This window comes from Cryptomeria japonica, chromosome 1 (assembly GCF_030272615.1).
Source record: "Cryptomeria japonica chromosome 1, Sugi_1.0, whole genome shotgun sequence".
NCBI lineage: Eukaryota > Viridiplantae > Streptophyta > Pinopsida > Cupressales > Cupressaceae > Cryptomeria > Cryptomeria japonica.
In genome coordinates this window covers 362,804,504-362,818,480 of record NC_081405.1, presented here as the reverse complement: position 1 = coordinate 362,818,480, position 13,977 = coordinate 362,804,504, and positions in this window count along the sequence as shown.

The window sequence follows — 13,977 nt, the reverse complement described above, 5'->3', positions numbered from 1 at the left end:
GTTTATTTTTCATTGGAAGGAGCCTACTAAGAACCACACATTACAAATTTTGTGGTCCTTTGTGTTTCCCCATGTGTCATGGGGTATATGGAAGGAGCGAAACAATCGTATTTTTAGGGAACCATATCTCCAGCCGGATATTGTCTTCAGAAAAATTCATCGAGCTATCAATGATAATATTTCTATTCTATGTCCCAGATCGAGTTCCCATAGCAGTGTGGCTTGTAATGACTATGAGTCTAGGGCTATAAGGGCCTGGGAAATTCTAAAAATAGAACTAGCTAGGGTTGGGCCAAAATTAATTTTGATGGGGCGGCCAAAGGTAACCCAGGGTCGGCAGGAAGTGGGGGAGTGTTACGAGATCATAATGGCAATCTTGTTTCAACGGTGGCACTCCCCTTGGGAATTCAAACTAACCACCTTACTGAAGCCATAGGAGCATACCAAGGACTCAATTTAGCTAGAAAACATAATTGCAAGCTTGTGTGGGTGGAGGGTGATTCCAAAAATATTATTAACTATCTTAAAGGTATATCGAAGCCCTCTTGGAATGTCAAAGTTTGGATTAATAAGTTTAGGTCAAACATTAACTCTTTTGATCAATGTGTCATATCCCACATTTTTAGGGAGTCCAACTATGTGGCCGACTACTTAGCTAATAAGGGAGTGAGAAGTACTAGTCAAATGAGATGGACCAATGAGGATAATTTGGACACTGAAATCTATATGCTTTCTCTTCATGATAGAAGTCGAGGTAGCTAAATTTATGAGTACTTTTTCCATCATAACTAAATATGTATCTAGAAAGATTGGCCCCTTCCCGCATATGGCATGTGTTTATAGTGGTCAGTGTCATTATTGCAGAATTAATTTGCATGCTTTGTGGGTCGATATTGGCTTCATTTGGGCTTTCTTTCTCAGTTTGAAAGTTACGAGTTTCTTCAGTCACAGAGTGAAGAGAAGAATGGGTGGGGCTAGGAAGAGAATTGAACCTCCAAGATGTGTGCAACTCAAGAAGGACAAGAAAATATGGAGGCTCTTGGAGAAAAGGGGTGTCATCCCATATATTAAGAGATTAAAGGAGAGAAATAAGGATGTGATGGCCTATTTCGAGAAGCAATGGAAAGATGGCACTATCACTCTGCATGGGTGCAAGGTGCTAATTGATGAGAGTTTGATTGCACAGGTCACTGGCCTCTAGGATGATGGGGTGAAATATTACAGGGATAAAAACTATATGAAGATGGTGGTGCAAAAATTCCCTAAAAATGAAGAGGAGAGAGGAAAGATGGTGAAGAAAATGACAAGCTACTATGACATCTTTGTCATCAAGGAATTTTGGGCAAAACTCCTCAAGGTAATAATGGAATATTTCACTCTTGATGGTCATTTCACTAGGGTTTATGGACATCACTTTGTGCTTTTGAATCACTTTCGTCAAGGTGGCCCTTCCTTTTTATTTGATGTCTGCCCAGAGGGCTAATTTTAGGGACCATAAAAAGAACCCTGTTAAGTTCCCTATCCTCCATGAAGGGCTTTTGGTTCTTATTGACTCCCATTTTTTCGCCCTCCCTGCCCCGTCTGATTATATCCCTACATCTTTTGAGAATGACACTAGCGCTGGGGAGTCAGGAGGTGAGGATTCCAACTCGAACTCTAAGGCAAATTCTCCTCCCCCTCATAAAAAAAGCCAAATCTGAGATTTACCCAATGGCTAAACCTTCCTTGGGTAAGGGTAAGAATGTGCGGAAGCAATTGGTTGTTTCTTCTTCATCCACCTTGATTGGCAAGGATTCCCCTATGTCTAGTGGTAATAAGGCTGATTCTGAGGGCTCTGCAAGTGGTAATAGGGCTTGCTTGAAGCCTGACAACCAAAACCTTGAGAATCCCCCTTTGATTCCCCCTTCATCGCCTCCATAGAATACCACCAAAGACCTTCATGCGAAGAGTGCGGAGTTGAGTGATAAGAGGGATGACTATGAAAATATTTTGGGAATGGCTAGGGACCACACCATTGATACTTTAAGTATGTTAAAGTGGCTCTTTCATGAGCTTAAAGAGGTTAGACTCAACCAAAGGGCCTTGGGTAGCAAGATGGAATCTATTCATGTGGTCACTACTCAGGAAAATCAGAAAGGTAACAGGCAATGGATGGAAGATGAAAAGAAATCAATGGTGGACTACATCAACAAAGCAATTGAGGGCATTGATCAGATGCAAAAAATATTTGAGGATAGGCTCACCCATCTGGAAGAAAACTATTAGAAAATTCAAGCCACTCTCAAGACAATTATGACCAACAGTCATAAGATTGTCAAACAGACGGTGGATGCCATGAATTCCATGGTGAATAATCTTGACAAAGAGCATCAGGAGAAAGTTCTATTCAATATCGGTGATGATAATGAGAAGACTCAGGATGATCAAGGCCCTTGTAAGAGGACCCAAGGCAACATGAAGAAAAAAGTTGCGATTCAGAGCATGGATTACAAAAAGATGAGGATGGTTGCTAATAAGATGAGCCTGTTGGAGGATGAGGTCGTTGAGACCCTTAAGAGCCTCATGTAATTGTGTTGTCTTTTCTATGTTTTTTTGTTTTGTGTTTTGGTTATTTGTTGGTCATTTGTCTACCCATTTGGGTGTTTGTTGGTTTATTGGTTGCTCTATGTATTGTCCTATCTTTTTTAGCCTGTTTTGTTTTGGATCTTCTAATGCTTTGATTCTAAGTCTTTTAGAATCTTCTATGTAAAGGGTTTCAGGGCCCGTTCAAAACCTTTTTTTGCCTTAATCCAAAACACTAAACCCCATATCATAAATAGCTACCAGTTTCACACTTTTCCTTCATTAGGCATTAGGTTTCGACCAACAATCTGGTTGTTGATCATCTCAGCCTTCGTCTCATCTTCTATAAGTACCCAAAGAACTGTTGAAAATTCATCTTCATCTTCTATGAGTTCTTGAGCAAGGTCAATCGGGTCAAAAAGGATATCATCTTGCATATGTTCAACATCATGTTGTATCATTGGACCTTTCCCTCTGAGAACCATCTTCCCTATTGTATTGAAAACTAATCACCAAGATTTCTTCTAGCAACTATTTCTTCTTGCAAACGTCGTTTGCGATTTTTGTCTTGCTAGGCAATTTTCCTTAATAAGGTAACAATCTTTCTATATTCGGCAAAACCACCTTGTTGTTTCCATGCAAGAGCATACAACCCTTGGATGATATTTCCTTTATCATTTTCCAACCAATTCAAGCCTAGATTATCAAATGGTAGTTGGTTACCATGAGGCAAAACCATCTCGACAAAGGGAGCTCATGATGGCACGTGTTACTTTAGTCAATTTCTAAGGGTGGTGCATTAAATTATGTCTGCAAAGGGGACAAATCAAATATTGCAACTCGTGTCACCAACTTTACATGATTTTAGATATTTAATTTGTCATTAATGATGGTACTAGCAAATCTCCCTTTGATTCATTTTTTTTTTGGAAATGTGCATGGCTACGGGCTGACTTGGAAATCGATAGAAGGAAAGCTTGGGAACCTATGATACTTTGATATTGGCTTGTGAGAGAGTATCGAGTATCCGCAAGGAATAAGAAATGGACACAACAAGGCCTATTTATTGTCGCTTGGTAAGCATTAGCTTCTCCTTTTATCGCAATAGTGGGCATAAGTGGAACTTGGGAACCTCAAACATAGTTCCAATATGCTAGATTTATCTGATAGTGTAGAAGAGATAGGAGAGGAAAGACCACTTATTGACATGGATAAGAATTTTTTTAAAAATAAGATGGGGGAGGGGAAACAACCCCTAAAAAGGAGTCCAAAATGACATAATATCACTATGTACCAACCCAACGGGTGTCTCACCTTGTGAAGCCTTACCCTTAAGAAATGGTTCCTAATGATGTTTGTTGACAACACAATCTCAAAAAACTAACTTAGTACAAGAAATATTAGGAAGGACAAGCATCTATTTTTATGTGCTTATCTACTACAAATACATAGTTCAAGTGACCAAAATAGTTGTGTCAAAGTTTTCTCAAATAATTGGTCTATGCAATGATAGATGACCTTGAAGAAGATACAAAACCATCAAACCTATGCAAAAAAGAACCATGATACGCATTCCCGAAATAAATAATAAAATTTGGATCATATATCTCTTAAATGATCAAACCATGCAGAGAAAACTCAACTATCTTACTCCAACTAGAATGATATATATGATAACTAGAGAGTTAATATAAATATCAATTGAGAAAAAAAAATGGCATTATTGATGCAACCATTTGCTAATTGTATAGTTCCTAATGAGAAAACCAAATATATATGGAAATTATTTAACTATTACTTGAGAATAGTTTATATTATAAAGTGAAGAAATAAGATAATATGAATGAATCATATGATGTGAGACACTTAATCAATTATCTATCTATGTGATGATGTGTGCAAAGCATAAGCTAAAAAATCTTGTCATTTATTGATGAAAGAAGGTTTGGAGATAGAAATTCAGTGATACTTTATGGTTTCCTCCAATGCCTCTAACATCTTCCAACACCTACATTCAACATTCCCAAGTTTGCTACAAAAATTGTAAATGCCACTAGACCTTTATCTTAGAGAAACTCCCATTGGACATGAAAAAATTAGGAGATTTATATTCATTATTTGAATTTCACTTAGATTTATAGGGATACTCATTATCAAAATTGGACTATCTCACTATTTTTCCTATTTCTACCTTTTCATTTAGAATATTAAGCCATAAATGCTTGACTGCTTTTTTTTTTTTTTTTTTTTTTCGTTTTATCGGTAAAAGGCCGAAGCCGAATAATTTATTAAATTTAAAAACCTAATACAACCCAGCTCACTAGGGGCACTGGTAGGAAAGAGCTGGGTGGAGAAAACCTCTAGTCTTGCCCCGTAAAAGTAGAAAAATTTAGTACATACACAACATCCCACAAGATAGGGTGGGATTAGAAGGAAATAGTCCTTTACTTAGCGTGGTAACGCATACAAACACCCCTTTTTAACAACCGGGGTAATAAATGAAGCTACAATTCATAAAATGACTAATAAACTTTCATCCTTTCGCATGATGGGTGCCAATACTTCTATCCAATTAGGATCTTCCCCTTTATGATACAAAATAAGCCTTTCCTTAATCGTTGTCTAGGATTTGGACAATTGCATTCCTGACACAAGATGTATCTTTGGTATCTGGTACTTCCTATGAATCAATGTTACCTGTTTCTTGCATACTCAAGAACATGCTCCAAACAGTACCACAAATATTATTCTGAGCTGTAAGAAACTTTCTTATTATAAGTGTTTTTACAACAATAAAGATATTACTTGACTCTAGTTGCTGAGTGGGAACAGAAGGGGATCTACAGATTAGTATTTAACACTAAGCATATCTGCTCAAGGCAGCAAATATTAATTTATTTACTTTAATAATGAATTGAATCTAGGCAGTGTTAGTACACAGAATTTTAGAACCTTATAACCACGAGAGAAGGCTAAGCATCACATTTACCTTAGAAAGTAGAGTTTATCATTAAGTCTAATTAATATAGGCTTCCTTATATTTTCTATTTAGCGGGTACAATATCATATATACCTCTGTCCAAACTTTAAGCTATGACGAAGTTTACAAAACTCCTACTTCTTGACTGCTATTCATTGTTGTATCTTGAGCATAGAATTACTGTATCCTTATCCTTTTTAGCTGGATGCTTGTTTTCAATTAGTCATTAATCCATTTCGCACCGTATTTATGACAATCTCAGAGTGAAGACTCCATTCCCATCTTGATGCTCGGAAGGGGTACTTCGAATGGGATAATCTCGCCAACTAACCAAAAAGGGAAATAACTAAGCTCCACCATATACAAACTATCAGAGCTTGATATCCCTGGATTTAAAAGAAATGATGACAAAGAAAAGTTTTTATTACTAACTTAGTTATAGGTCTGTATCCCCTCCATTTCCAATCCTACCCATACCACAAACCTTAGTTTATTTTCTTAACCATCAATCTAAATGTAATATTTCTATGATTTCACCATCAGCTCCTCTATTAGCCAAGTTGTCAACACATTTATTTCCTTCTCTATAAATATGGTTTATCGTAAAATGATTAAGTCTCTCAAAATATCCATTACTCGATGAATATAACCATTGAGAAACCAATCAGGAGTACTCCCTTTTCTTACCGCATTAACTATAATAGCTGAGTCTCCTTCAATCTCAATGCTATCCAGACCCAACCTCCTACAGAGGATAAGTCCCTCAGTGAGTGCATATACCTCAGCTAAATTGTTGGATGTTATTCCCAATGGTTTAGCTAAACTTGCTACTATTCTCCCTTCCCAATCATGAATACAACACCCCAATCTTGCTTCCCCTGGGTTACCACGCGAAGCCCCATCAAAGTTAAGCTTATACCAACCTTGATGGGGAGCCTGCCATACACATTCCTATCTAGCCTTTTTTTTATCCCTACTTTCTTTTCCTATGAATGGAGGAATCTTAAGACCAAACCATCGATTTCTAATAGAATCATCCCATGGAGAGAAAAAATGATCACTATTAGGAAGTGAATTTTTGCTATTAACTACTTCTACAATACACGCCTCTATTTTGTTCCATAGTCTATCGACATCCAATTTTGAATCTTTAAACAGTCGTCTATTTCTCTCCTTCCATATCTCCCATATAAAGAGAGAAGGAGTCGTCTCCCAAAGTATGCCATAAATGTTTTTTCCTTTATTTCTTGGCCAGCATTGAAACAGACTCACCAAATCCTCTGGAATGGCCGATATCCAGTCCATCTGAGTTATGAGCTTCTGCCAACACTGCATCATGTATTTACAATGTAATAGAATATGATTAACAGATTCTTCATCTTTCTCACATAGCACACATCTAGAAGGTCCATGGTACCCCATCTTCCTGAACCATTCCACAGTTAGAATTCTTTTATGAAGGGAAGCCCATGCAAACATACCCACTTTTGGTAAACAATTCTTATTCCAGTAGAGATCTAGGGGAAGGTGAGATTTCTTGTGTTGTGATCCATGGATGTTGATATAACCATCCTTAGTATTGTACTCACCATTCTTAGCTCTAGCCCAAACAATCCTATCCGGTTCAAATCTAGGGGTAATCCTTCTATTCAAAAGAGCATTATTCAATCTGTCTAGGAATACCGGAGGTAATCCAAGATTATCCTAGGGTTTCCACTGCCAACCCAAGGCTGGATTACCATCTTTGAGGTCTATATAATCACATAGATGAATGCCCCTCTTAATGATAATATCATCAATTAATGGGTCATTCTCTAGTAGAGGTCTCAGAGGGGGATAAGCTCCCCATGAGTCATCCCAAAACAAAGCCTCCCTCCCATTACCAATATCCCAGGTTAGCCCTCCTAAGATAATGTCTCTACATTCGAGCATAAAGTTCCATATTCTAGATCCCTTTGGCGGATTTTTGTGTCTAAAAATGCTTAAAGGATCCAAGCCATTTAGGTATTTGAATCTAAAAATTTTAACCCATGTGGCCCCTGGGTTCTTGTGCATGCACCAAACCAATTTAGCTCCCAATGCCAAGTTCTGATGCCTTGTGTCTTTGAAATTCAGGCCTCCCCTGTCCTTTGATTTACATAAGTGATTCCAAGCAATTAACGCCATTTTCTTCTTGTCCTCTGAGCCCTGCCAAAAGAAATTCCTAATTATCTTGACTACCTTGTCCCTCACCCCCGCAGACATACTAAAACACATCATTTGATAAATAGGTATCACCGATAATACTGATGATCATTGTGGCTTTTCCAGCTGTTGAGAGCCATTTACCGTTCCATAATTTGACCTTTTTGTCCAGGTTACACAAAATATTATCCCAAAGCTTCGTTCAGTTGTTACCTTTGTCTAGAGGCATTCCTAAATATTTACATGGAAATGCACCTTTTCGAAACCCTAAATATCTACAAATATAATCCTCAATTATTCTAGTTGAATTAAAAAAGAAAATATCTAATTTTAATCTATTAACAAGTTGGCCTGAAGCATCATAGTAGGAGTCCAAAATCTTCTTGATTGTCACTGCCTCTCTAATGCTAGCTGCCCCGCATATAAGATTGTCATCCACAAATTGTTGATGCGACAAAGGATTTACTCCTTGTGTAATTCTGAGTCCACGCAGTTCTCCCTTACTTTTTGCGGAGTTGATAGCTCTGCCTAATGCTTCAACCATGATAATATAAAGAAAGGGGGATAATGGATCCCCTTGCCTGATTCCTTGGGATATCCCAAAATAACCTTCTGGAGATCTGTTAACTAGTATTGAGAATCTTGGGCTAGAAATGCATCCAAATATCAGATTTATCCATTGTCTTGAGAAGCTAAAGGTTTCTAGACATTGACACAGGAATCGCCAATCTACCTTATCGTAGGCTTTGCTAATATCTAGTTTAATAAGCATACTTGGATCATGATTCATTTGAACTGGATGAATGGCTTCATGTACCAAGATTACCCCGTCCGATATAGACCTGCCTGGAACAAAACATGTCTGCTCCTCCGAGATAATATATGGTAAGATCTTTTTGAGCCTATTCGCTAATGTCTTAGTGAGTAATTTGTAAAGAGTATTATATAGGGATATTGGTCTAAAGTCGTTAGTTTCAAGCCTAGTCTTCTTTGGAATTAGGGCTATAAAAGTATTATTGATTTCTTTCGATATGTTTCCAGAGTTCCTAATACCTTCCATAACATCTACTACTTCTTGCCCTATGAAAGACCAGCACTTTTGAAAGAAAAGGGTAGGAAATCCATCCAGCCCTGGGGCCTTATCAGAATTAAGGCTTTTTAATGCAAGCTCTACTTTAGCATAAGTAAATTTCGCGTTCAAATTCCTATTCTGATCCTGAGTTATTATACGCGGAATATTAGATAACATGATCTTCTGTGCTATAAGATTGAAGCTCTCATTAATATTAAGGATACTCTTAAAATAATTCACTTCCTCCTTAGCTATACCTTCCAGATCTTCAATCCTATTCCCACTGGTGTCCTTGATAGTCGTGATCCTATTTACCATACTTCTTGCCTTAGTGTTGTTATGAAAAAATTTCATGTTTTTATCTCCTTCTGCTAGCCATATTTCTCTCGATTTCTATTTCCAAAATATTTCTTCCTTTGATAATATGTCTTCATAATGTTGCCTACATTCCTTCTCCTCTAAATATAATGTCTGATCCATACCTGTCCTCATAATTGCCTCATTTATTGCTGCTAATCGCTGTTCTAGACTCCTTTTCTTTTCAAATATATCTCCAAAACTATCTCTATTCCATTCCATAAGCTTTTTCTTAACATATTTAAGTTTTGATACAAAGATATAAGCTTTTGATCCCTCAAAGGAGCTTTCCCCCCACCATTTCTCTATCAATTGTAAAATATTCTCATCTTTTAACCACATTTTTTCGAATCGAAAAGGATATCTTGATGGTTGTCTATGTTCTACCAAAGTAAGTTGGACGGGCAAGTGATCCGAACCAATTGCTGATAAGATGGATGAATAGATATCAAAGTCAAAATTTGCAAGGTTCCCCTTAAAGAAAAACCTGTCTAACTTTTCAGCAATAAAGGTTGCCCCCGATTATCTATTGGACCATGTATACTCTCCATTAGTAGTTTGAATTTCCATATAGTGGTTATTCTGTAGCCATTCCCGAAACTCTCTAATCGTTTGAGTTTCCTTTGTGGATCCTCCTTGCTTATCAGACATATTTAGAACTGCATTGAAGTCCCCCCCAAGAAATATCTGTTCACCACTAAAATCCTGTGTGAGTCTGTCTATCTCTGCCCATACCTCCCTGTTTTCATGCAAATTTTTTTGACCATATATATTGATGATAATGAAAGTTAGTTTACTCTTTAAACTCTGTACCTTGCCACAAATCCAATTACTACTACTCCCCATTTTGGAGAATAACACCCGTCTAGGATCCCACAATACTCCTAATCCACCTGAAGCCCCACTCGAGGGAACACCTACTACCTCCCAAATTCCTACTTTTTTCTTGAGAGACTTATATCCTTCTTCGTCTAATTTTGTTTCTTGTATCAGCATTATGTCTCCTTCAAGAGAAGATAGACAATGTTTCAATATACGCTGCTTGTTAGGGGCATTACATTCCATGTAATTACCTTCATGGCACCTTGGGAAGGTTCTTCCCCTTCCCTGCATCAAAAAGTGAAGTAATTTTGGCCTGGTTTGCCGCTAAGCTATCCATAAACCGTAGCTCCATTAAGGATTTTCTCCCCCTCTTTTTTGCATTCTTGGCACAATCTGGGGATTTCTTCCCCTCTTCAGTTTGGCTAAGACCATAGGGCATTGTTCTTATTTTAGGAGTCTCATTATTCATACACCCCATGTTCGCATCCTCGTCCTTTTCCAAGGATTCTAATACTTTTCCCAAAATATCCTGGTCTGATCTACCTTTTTCCATATCTTTCCCCATGTAATTCAGATTGAGGCCAAGAAAATCATTAATGTTATCTAAATCCTCAATCCTACTATCTATATTTTTGTCCCCAAACTTCTCATCCATATTCTCCACTTCCTTCATAAACCAGTCACCATCCAAAGAATCCTCCTCAATATTACTAAGCTCCTTGACCACCAACTCTCTTACTGCTTCCGCTTGATCTTTAACCTTAACTAGAGAATCTCTATATTCCTCTATGCTGATGTCCTTCAGTTCCTTTTCCCCCAAAATGTTATTCATATTACTATCCATCCCCATACCTCCTGTATTGCACTGAATCTTGGCCTCTTTCGAATCATCCAAAATTATATCCCCTACTTCCTTAATCTGATCTATCGTAGGAATCTCATCTAGCTTTCCATTCTCCTGATCTACAAGATTGGGGTCTAAAGAAGGTTCAATTACAAACCCTCCCTTATCATTATTTAAACGTATAGAAATAGGCTGCTTGTTTACATTCCCAATAGGCTGAGGGATACAGAATTCTGAAAAATCCGCCTATGCTTCTATAATTTCTGTAAGAAGGGTGGGTTCTATTCTAAAAGATGCCGCTCTACTTTTAATTACTATGGGTTTCAAGGATTTCACGGTGCTATTAATTCTGACTATAATTGCTTTGTCTGATTGGGGGAAAATAGAGTCTATTGTACTTACATAAGTTCCGAACATATTACCAATTTTCCTGAAATATTCATCATTATGGAGCTCTACAGGCAAATTTTTTAAAATGATCGCTCTTTCCACCAATTTTTTTTTTAAGTTGCTAGGACTGAATGATGGGGACCAATCAATAATGGAAAAATCTATCCCTCTAAACCTAGGGCAACCACCCTATAACAAATTATCCTTCATTTCCTTATTTATATAGCTAATGAAGATAAATTCATCCGAAAGTAAGACTATACCTACCTGGTTGGAGAATGTTGTCTTGAACCATTGTGCAATTCTCTTAGAAGATGCTCCATAACCATTCCATCTTGCGAAGACTCCATATTCCTTACACATCTCTTGCGTTCTCTCAACCATTCCATCATGGATTTCTAGAGTCATCACATTTGCATAGGGTTTGGTTGAAGGTTCACTTGCTTCCTGAGGATTTGGACAGAGTGGTCTGCGATGTGGAGGAGAATAAACATCAGCTTTAGGGACTGAGCGCGCCTTCTCATGCTTTGCAAATTTAGGTTCTTCCTTGACTTCCTTCTTATCCTAAAGATGATTAAAATTGTTGGCTGTGGGAATCGGGTATCTACGATCACCCATCCCCAGATTCCTTCCAAAACTTTGCACATTAGGTCTATAGTTCGCAGTCCTCCTTTTCTTTCGATATGTAACCATTTTCCATTGCTTGTCGTCCATAATAGGGTTTGGAAATTGATTGGTTGCATGTTCCGAGCCAAAAACTGACTGTCGCCCATACCGTCTCCACTCTTTTGTTGTAGAATCTAGAGTAGAATTACGACCTCGTGTTCCATGGAAGAACCTAGGTTGCCAAATTTGGGAGTTCGCCCAAGTGTGAGTCGTGAAAGTTTATAATCGCAGGGAGAACCCAGGCACCGTGATGGCAGAAAATATTTCATTTTTTGGAAAACCCCAAGCTGTTTTTTACCTCTATCTTTCCAGAATTCGCTGTTCACATTATTCACAATTTTTGTTTGCAGAGCCATATTTTTCATTTTTTCCGATATAAATGCTTGACTGTTAGAACTAGGAAGAAAATTTAATTTTATTAGTTAAGCATGTCCCCTATAAAGATGCTCACAAAAAATCTTAAAGGTGGGAATTTTGAATTTAGATATTAGGGCATCCACATGGAGTTAAAGACAAGAGAGAAGACTTATAAAAGGTTAAGGACACACAACATATAGAGGGGGAGGGGGGTGAATTAGTGTACACAAATTTTCAAATTAAACATTAATTATCATTAATAATTTCTCCAAGAATGACAACCAATCTCACATCCAAATCACTAGCATAGGTAAGAAAATAGTATACCTGATGGTATGATGAAAGAATAAGTATCCGGTAGAATACTGAGAGGTGGGGGGGGGGTGAATTAGTATATTAAAAAATTGATACAAAAACTCAAACTTAGTCACACAAAGTAAACATATCTCAATCAAGATCAATATTCATAAGAATACTTGACATCAATCGATTTAACTGTTATGACAACTTTAACAGTAAACAACTTCAATCTTGTAAACATCAACAATGCTTAATCATTACTCAACATATTCATCTCTCATTGCTTCTAATTAACATGCCTTTATCAAAAGTTAACCAAATCAACAAATAAGATCATAACCACAAAATAATTCACCACTTGACACAAATGTTTATACGTGGAAAACCCAAATAGGTAAAAACCATGATGAGATGAGACTCACAAGGATAGCTATCTGAAGTTCACCCTCTTAGGAGCCAAGCCTATTAAATCTTTACAATAAGTCCTGTTAAGAACTAATTTCGGTTAGGAATTACCCGGTTAAGGGATTTAAAAATATGCCTTAATGAAAAGCACAATACCTTGTTAGGATTAACCTCGCTGGAGGATTTAAGAATCCAACCTAATGGACCACCTTGTTAGAGGATTTAATGAGTAACCAAGCTTGTTAGAGCTTACCCAGTTAAGGGATTTCACTTTTGCTGTAATTGTTAGAAAACAACAAGTTTTCTTGATCTGTCTGAGTAGCACTATATTTGCTTGATCAGATTCTTCTAAGCTTCAATATGCCTTCACTCAAAGTGCAGATCCATTCACTGGTTAGGCAACTACACACTCAATTGATTTCAATCAATCTTGCCAACAACCTTTACAAACAACTTCATCGACCTTAAATACAAATCAATTAGGTCGGTAACACAACAAAAACCTAATTCTCATCATCAAGATTACAAAAAAGTCGGTACAATCTTGACCAATAGTAATCATGACAATCTCTTCACATTCTTCAAGAAAATTCCAACCGCTCCATGATCACCGCTTCATCGGACTTTGTAACTCATCATACATTGTGCATTAGATGCAATCCACTTTGCTCCTTCCCTAGACAAAAACAAATGCGCCAAAACAATTTGAACACGTCCTCATACAATGATCACACGTGTCTCCATCATTATCACTTATCAGATAATAAACCAACAAACTTGATCGGTTAGGGTTTAACAACTGATAGGGTTTACTGGTTACATTACATAGAAAGGTTTAACGCTTTACACCGGTTCACTGGTTCAACTCACAAACTTTACATATCGGTTTACAACATCTTCCACAAAGCTCTTCTTACCGGTTACTAGCCAATATAAAAAATAACAATATCAACAATAACACAAATACCATTACCAGTTCAATTGACATCAATGACAACATATCATTAATGCAATATCTGTGCAAAATGCCAACAATCC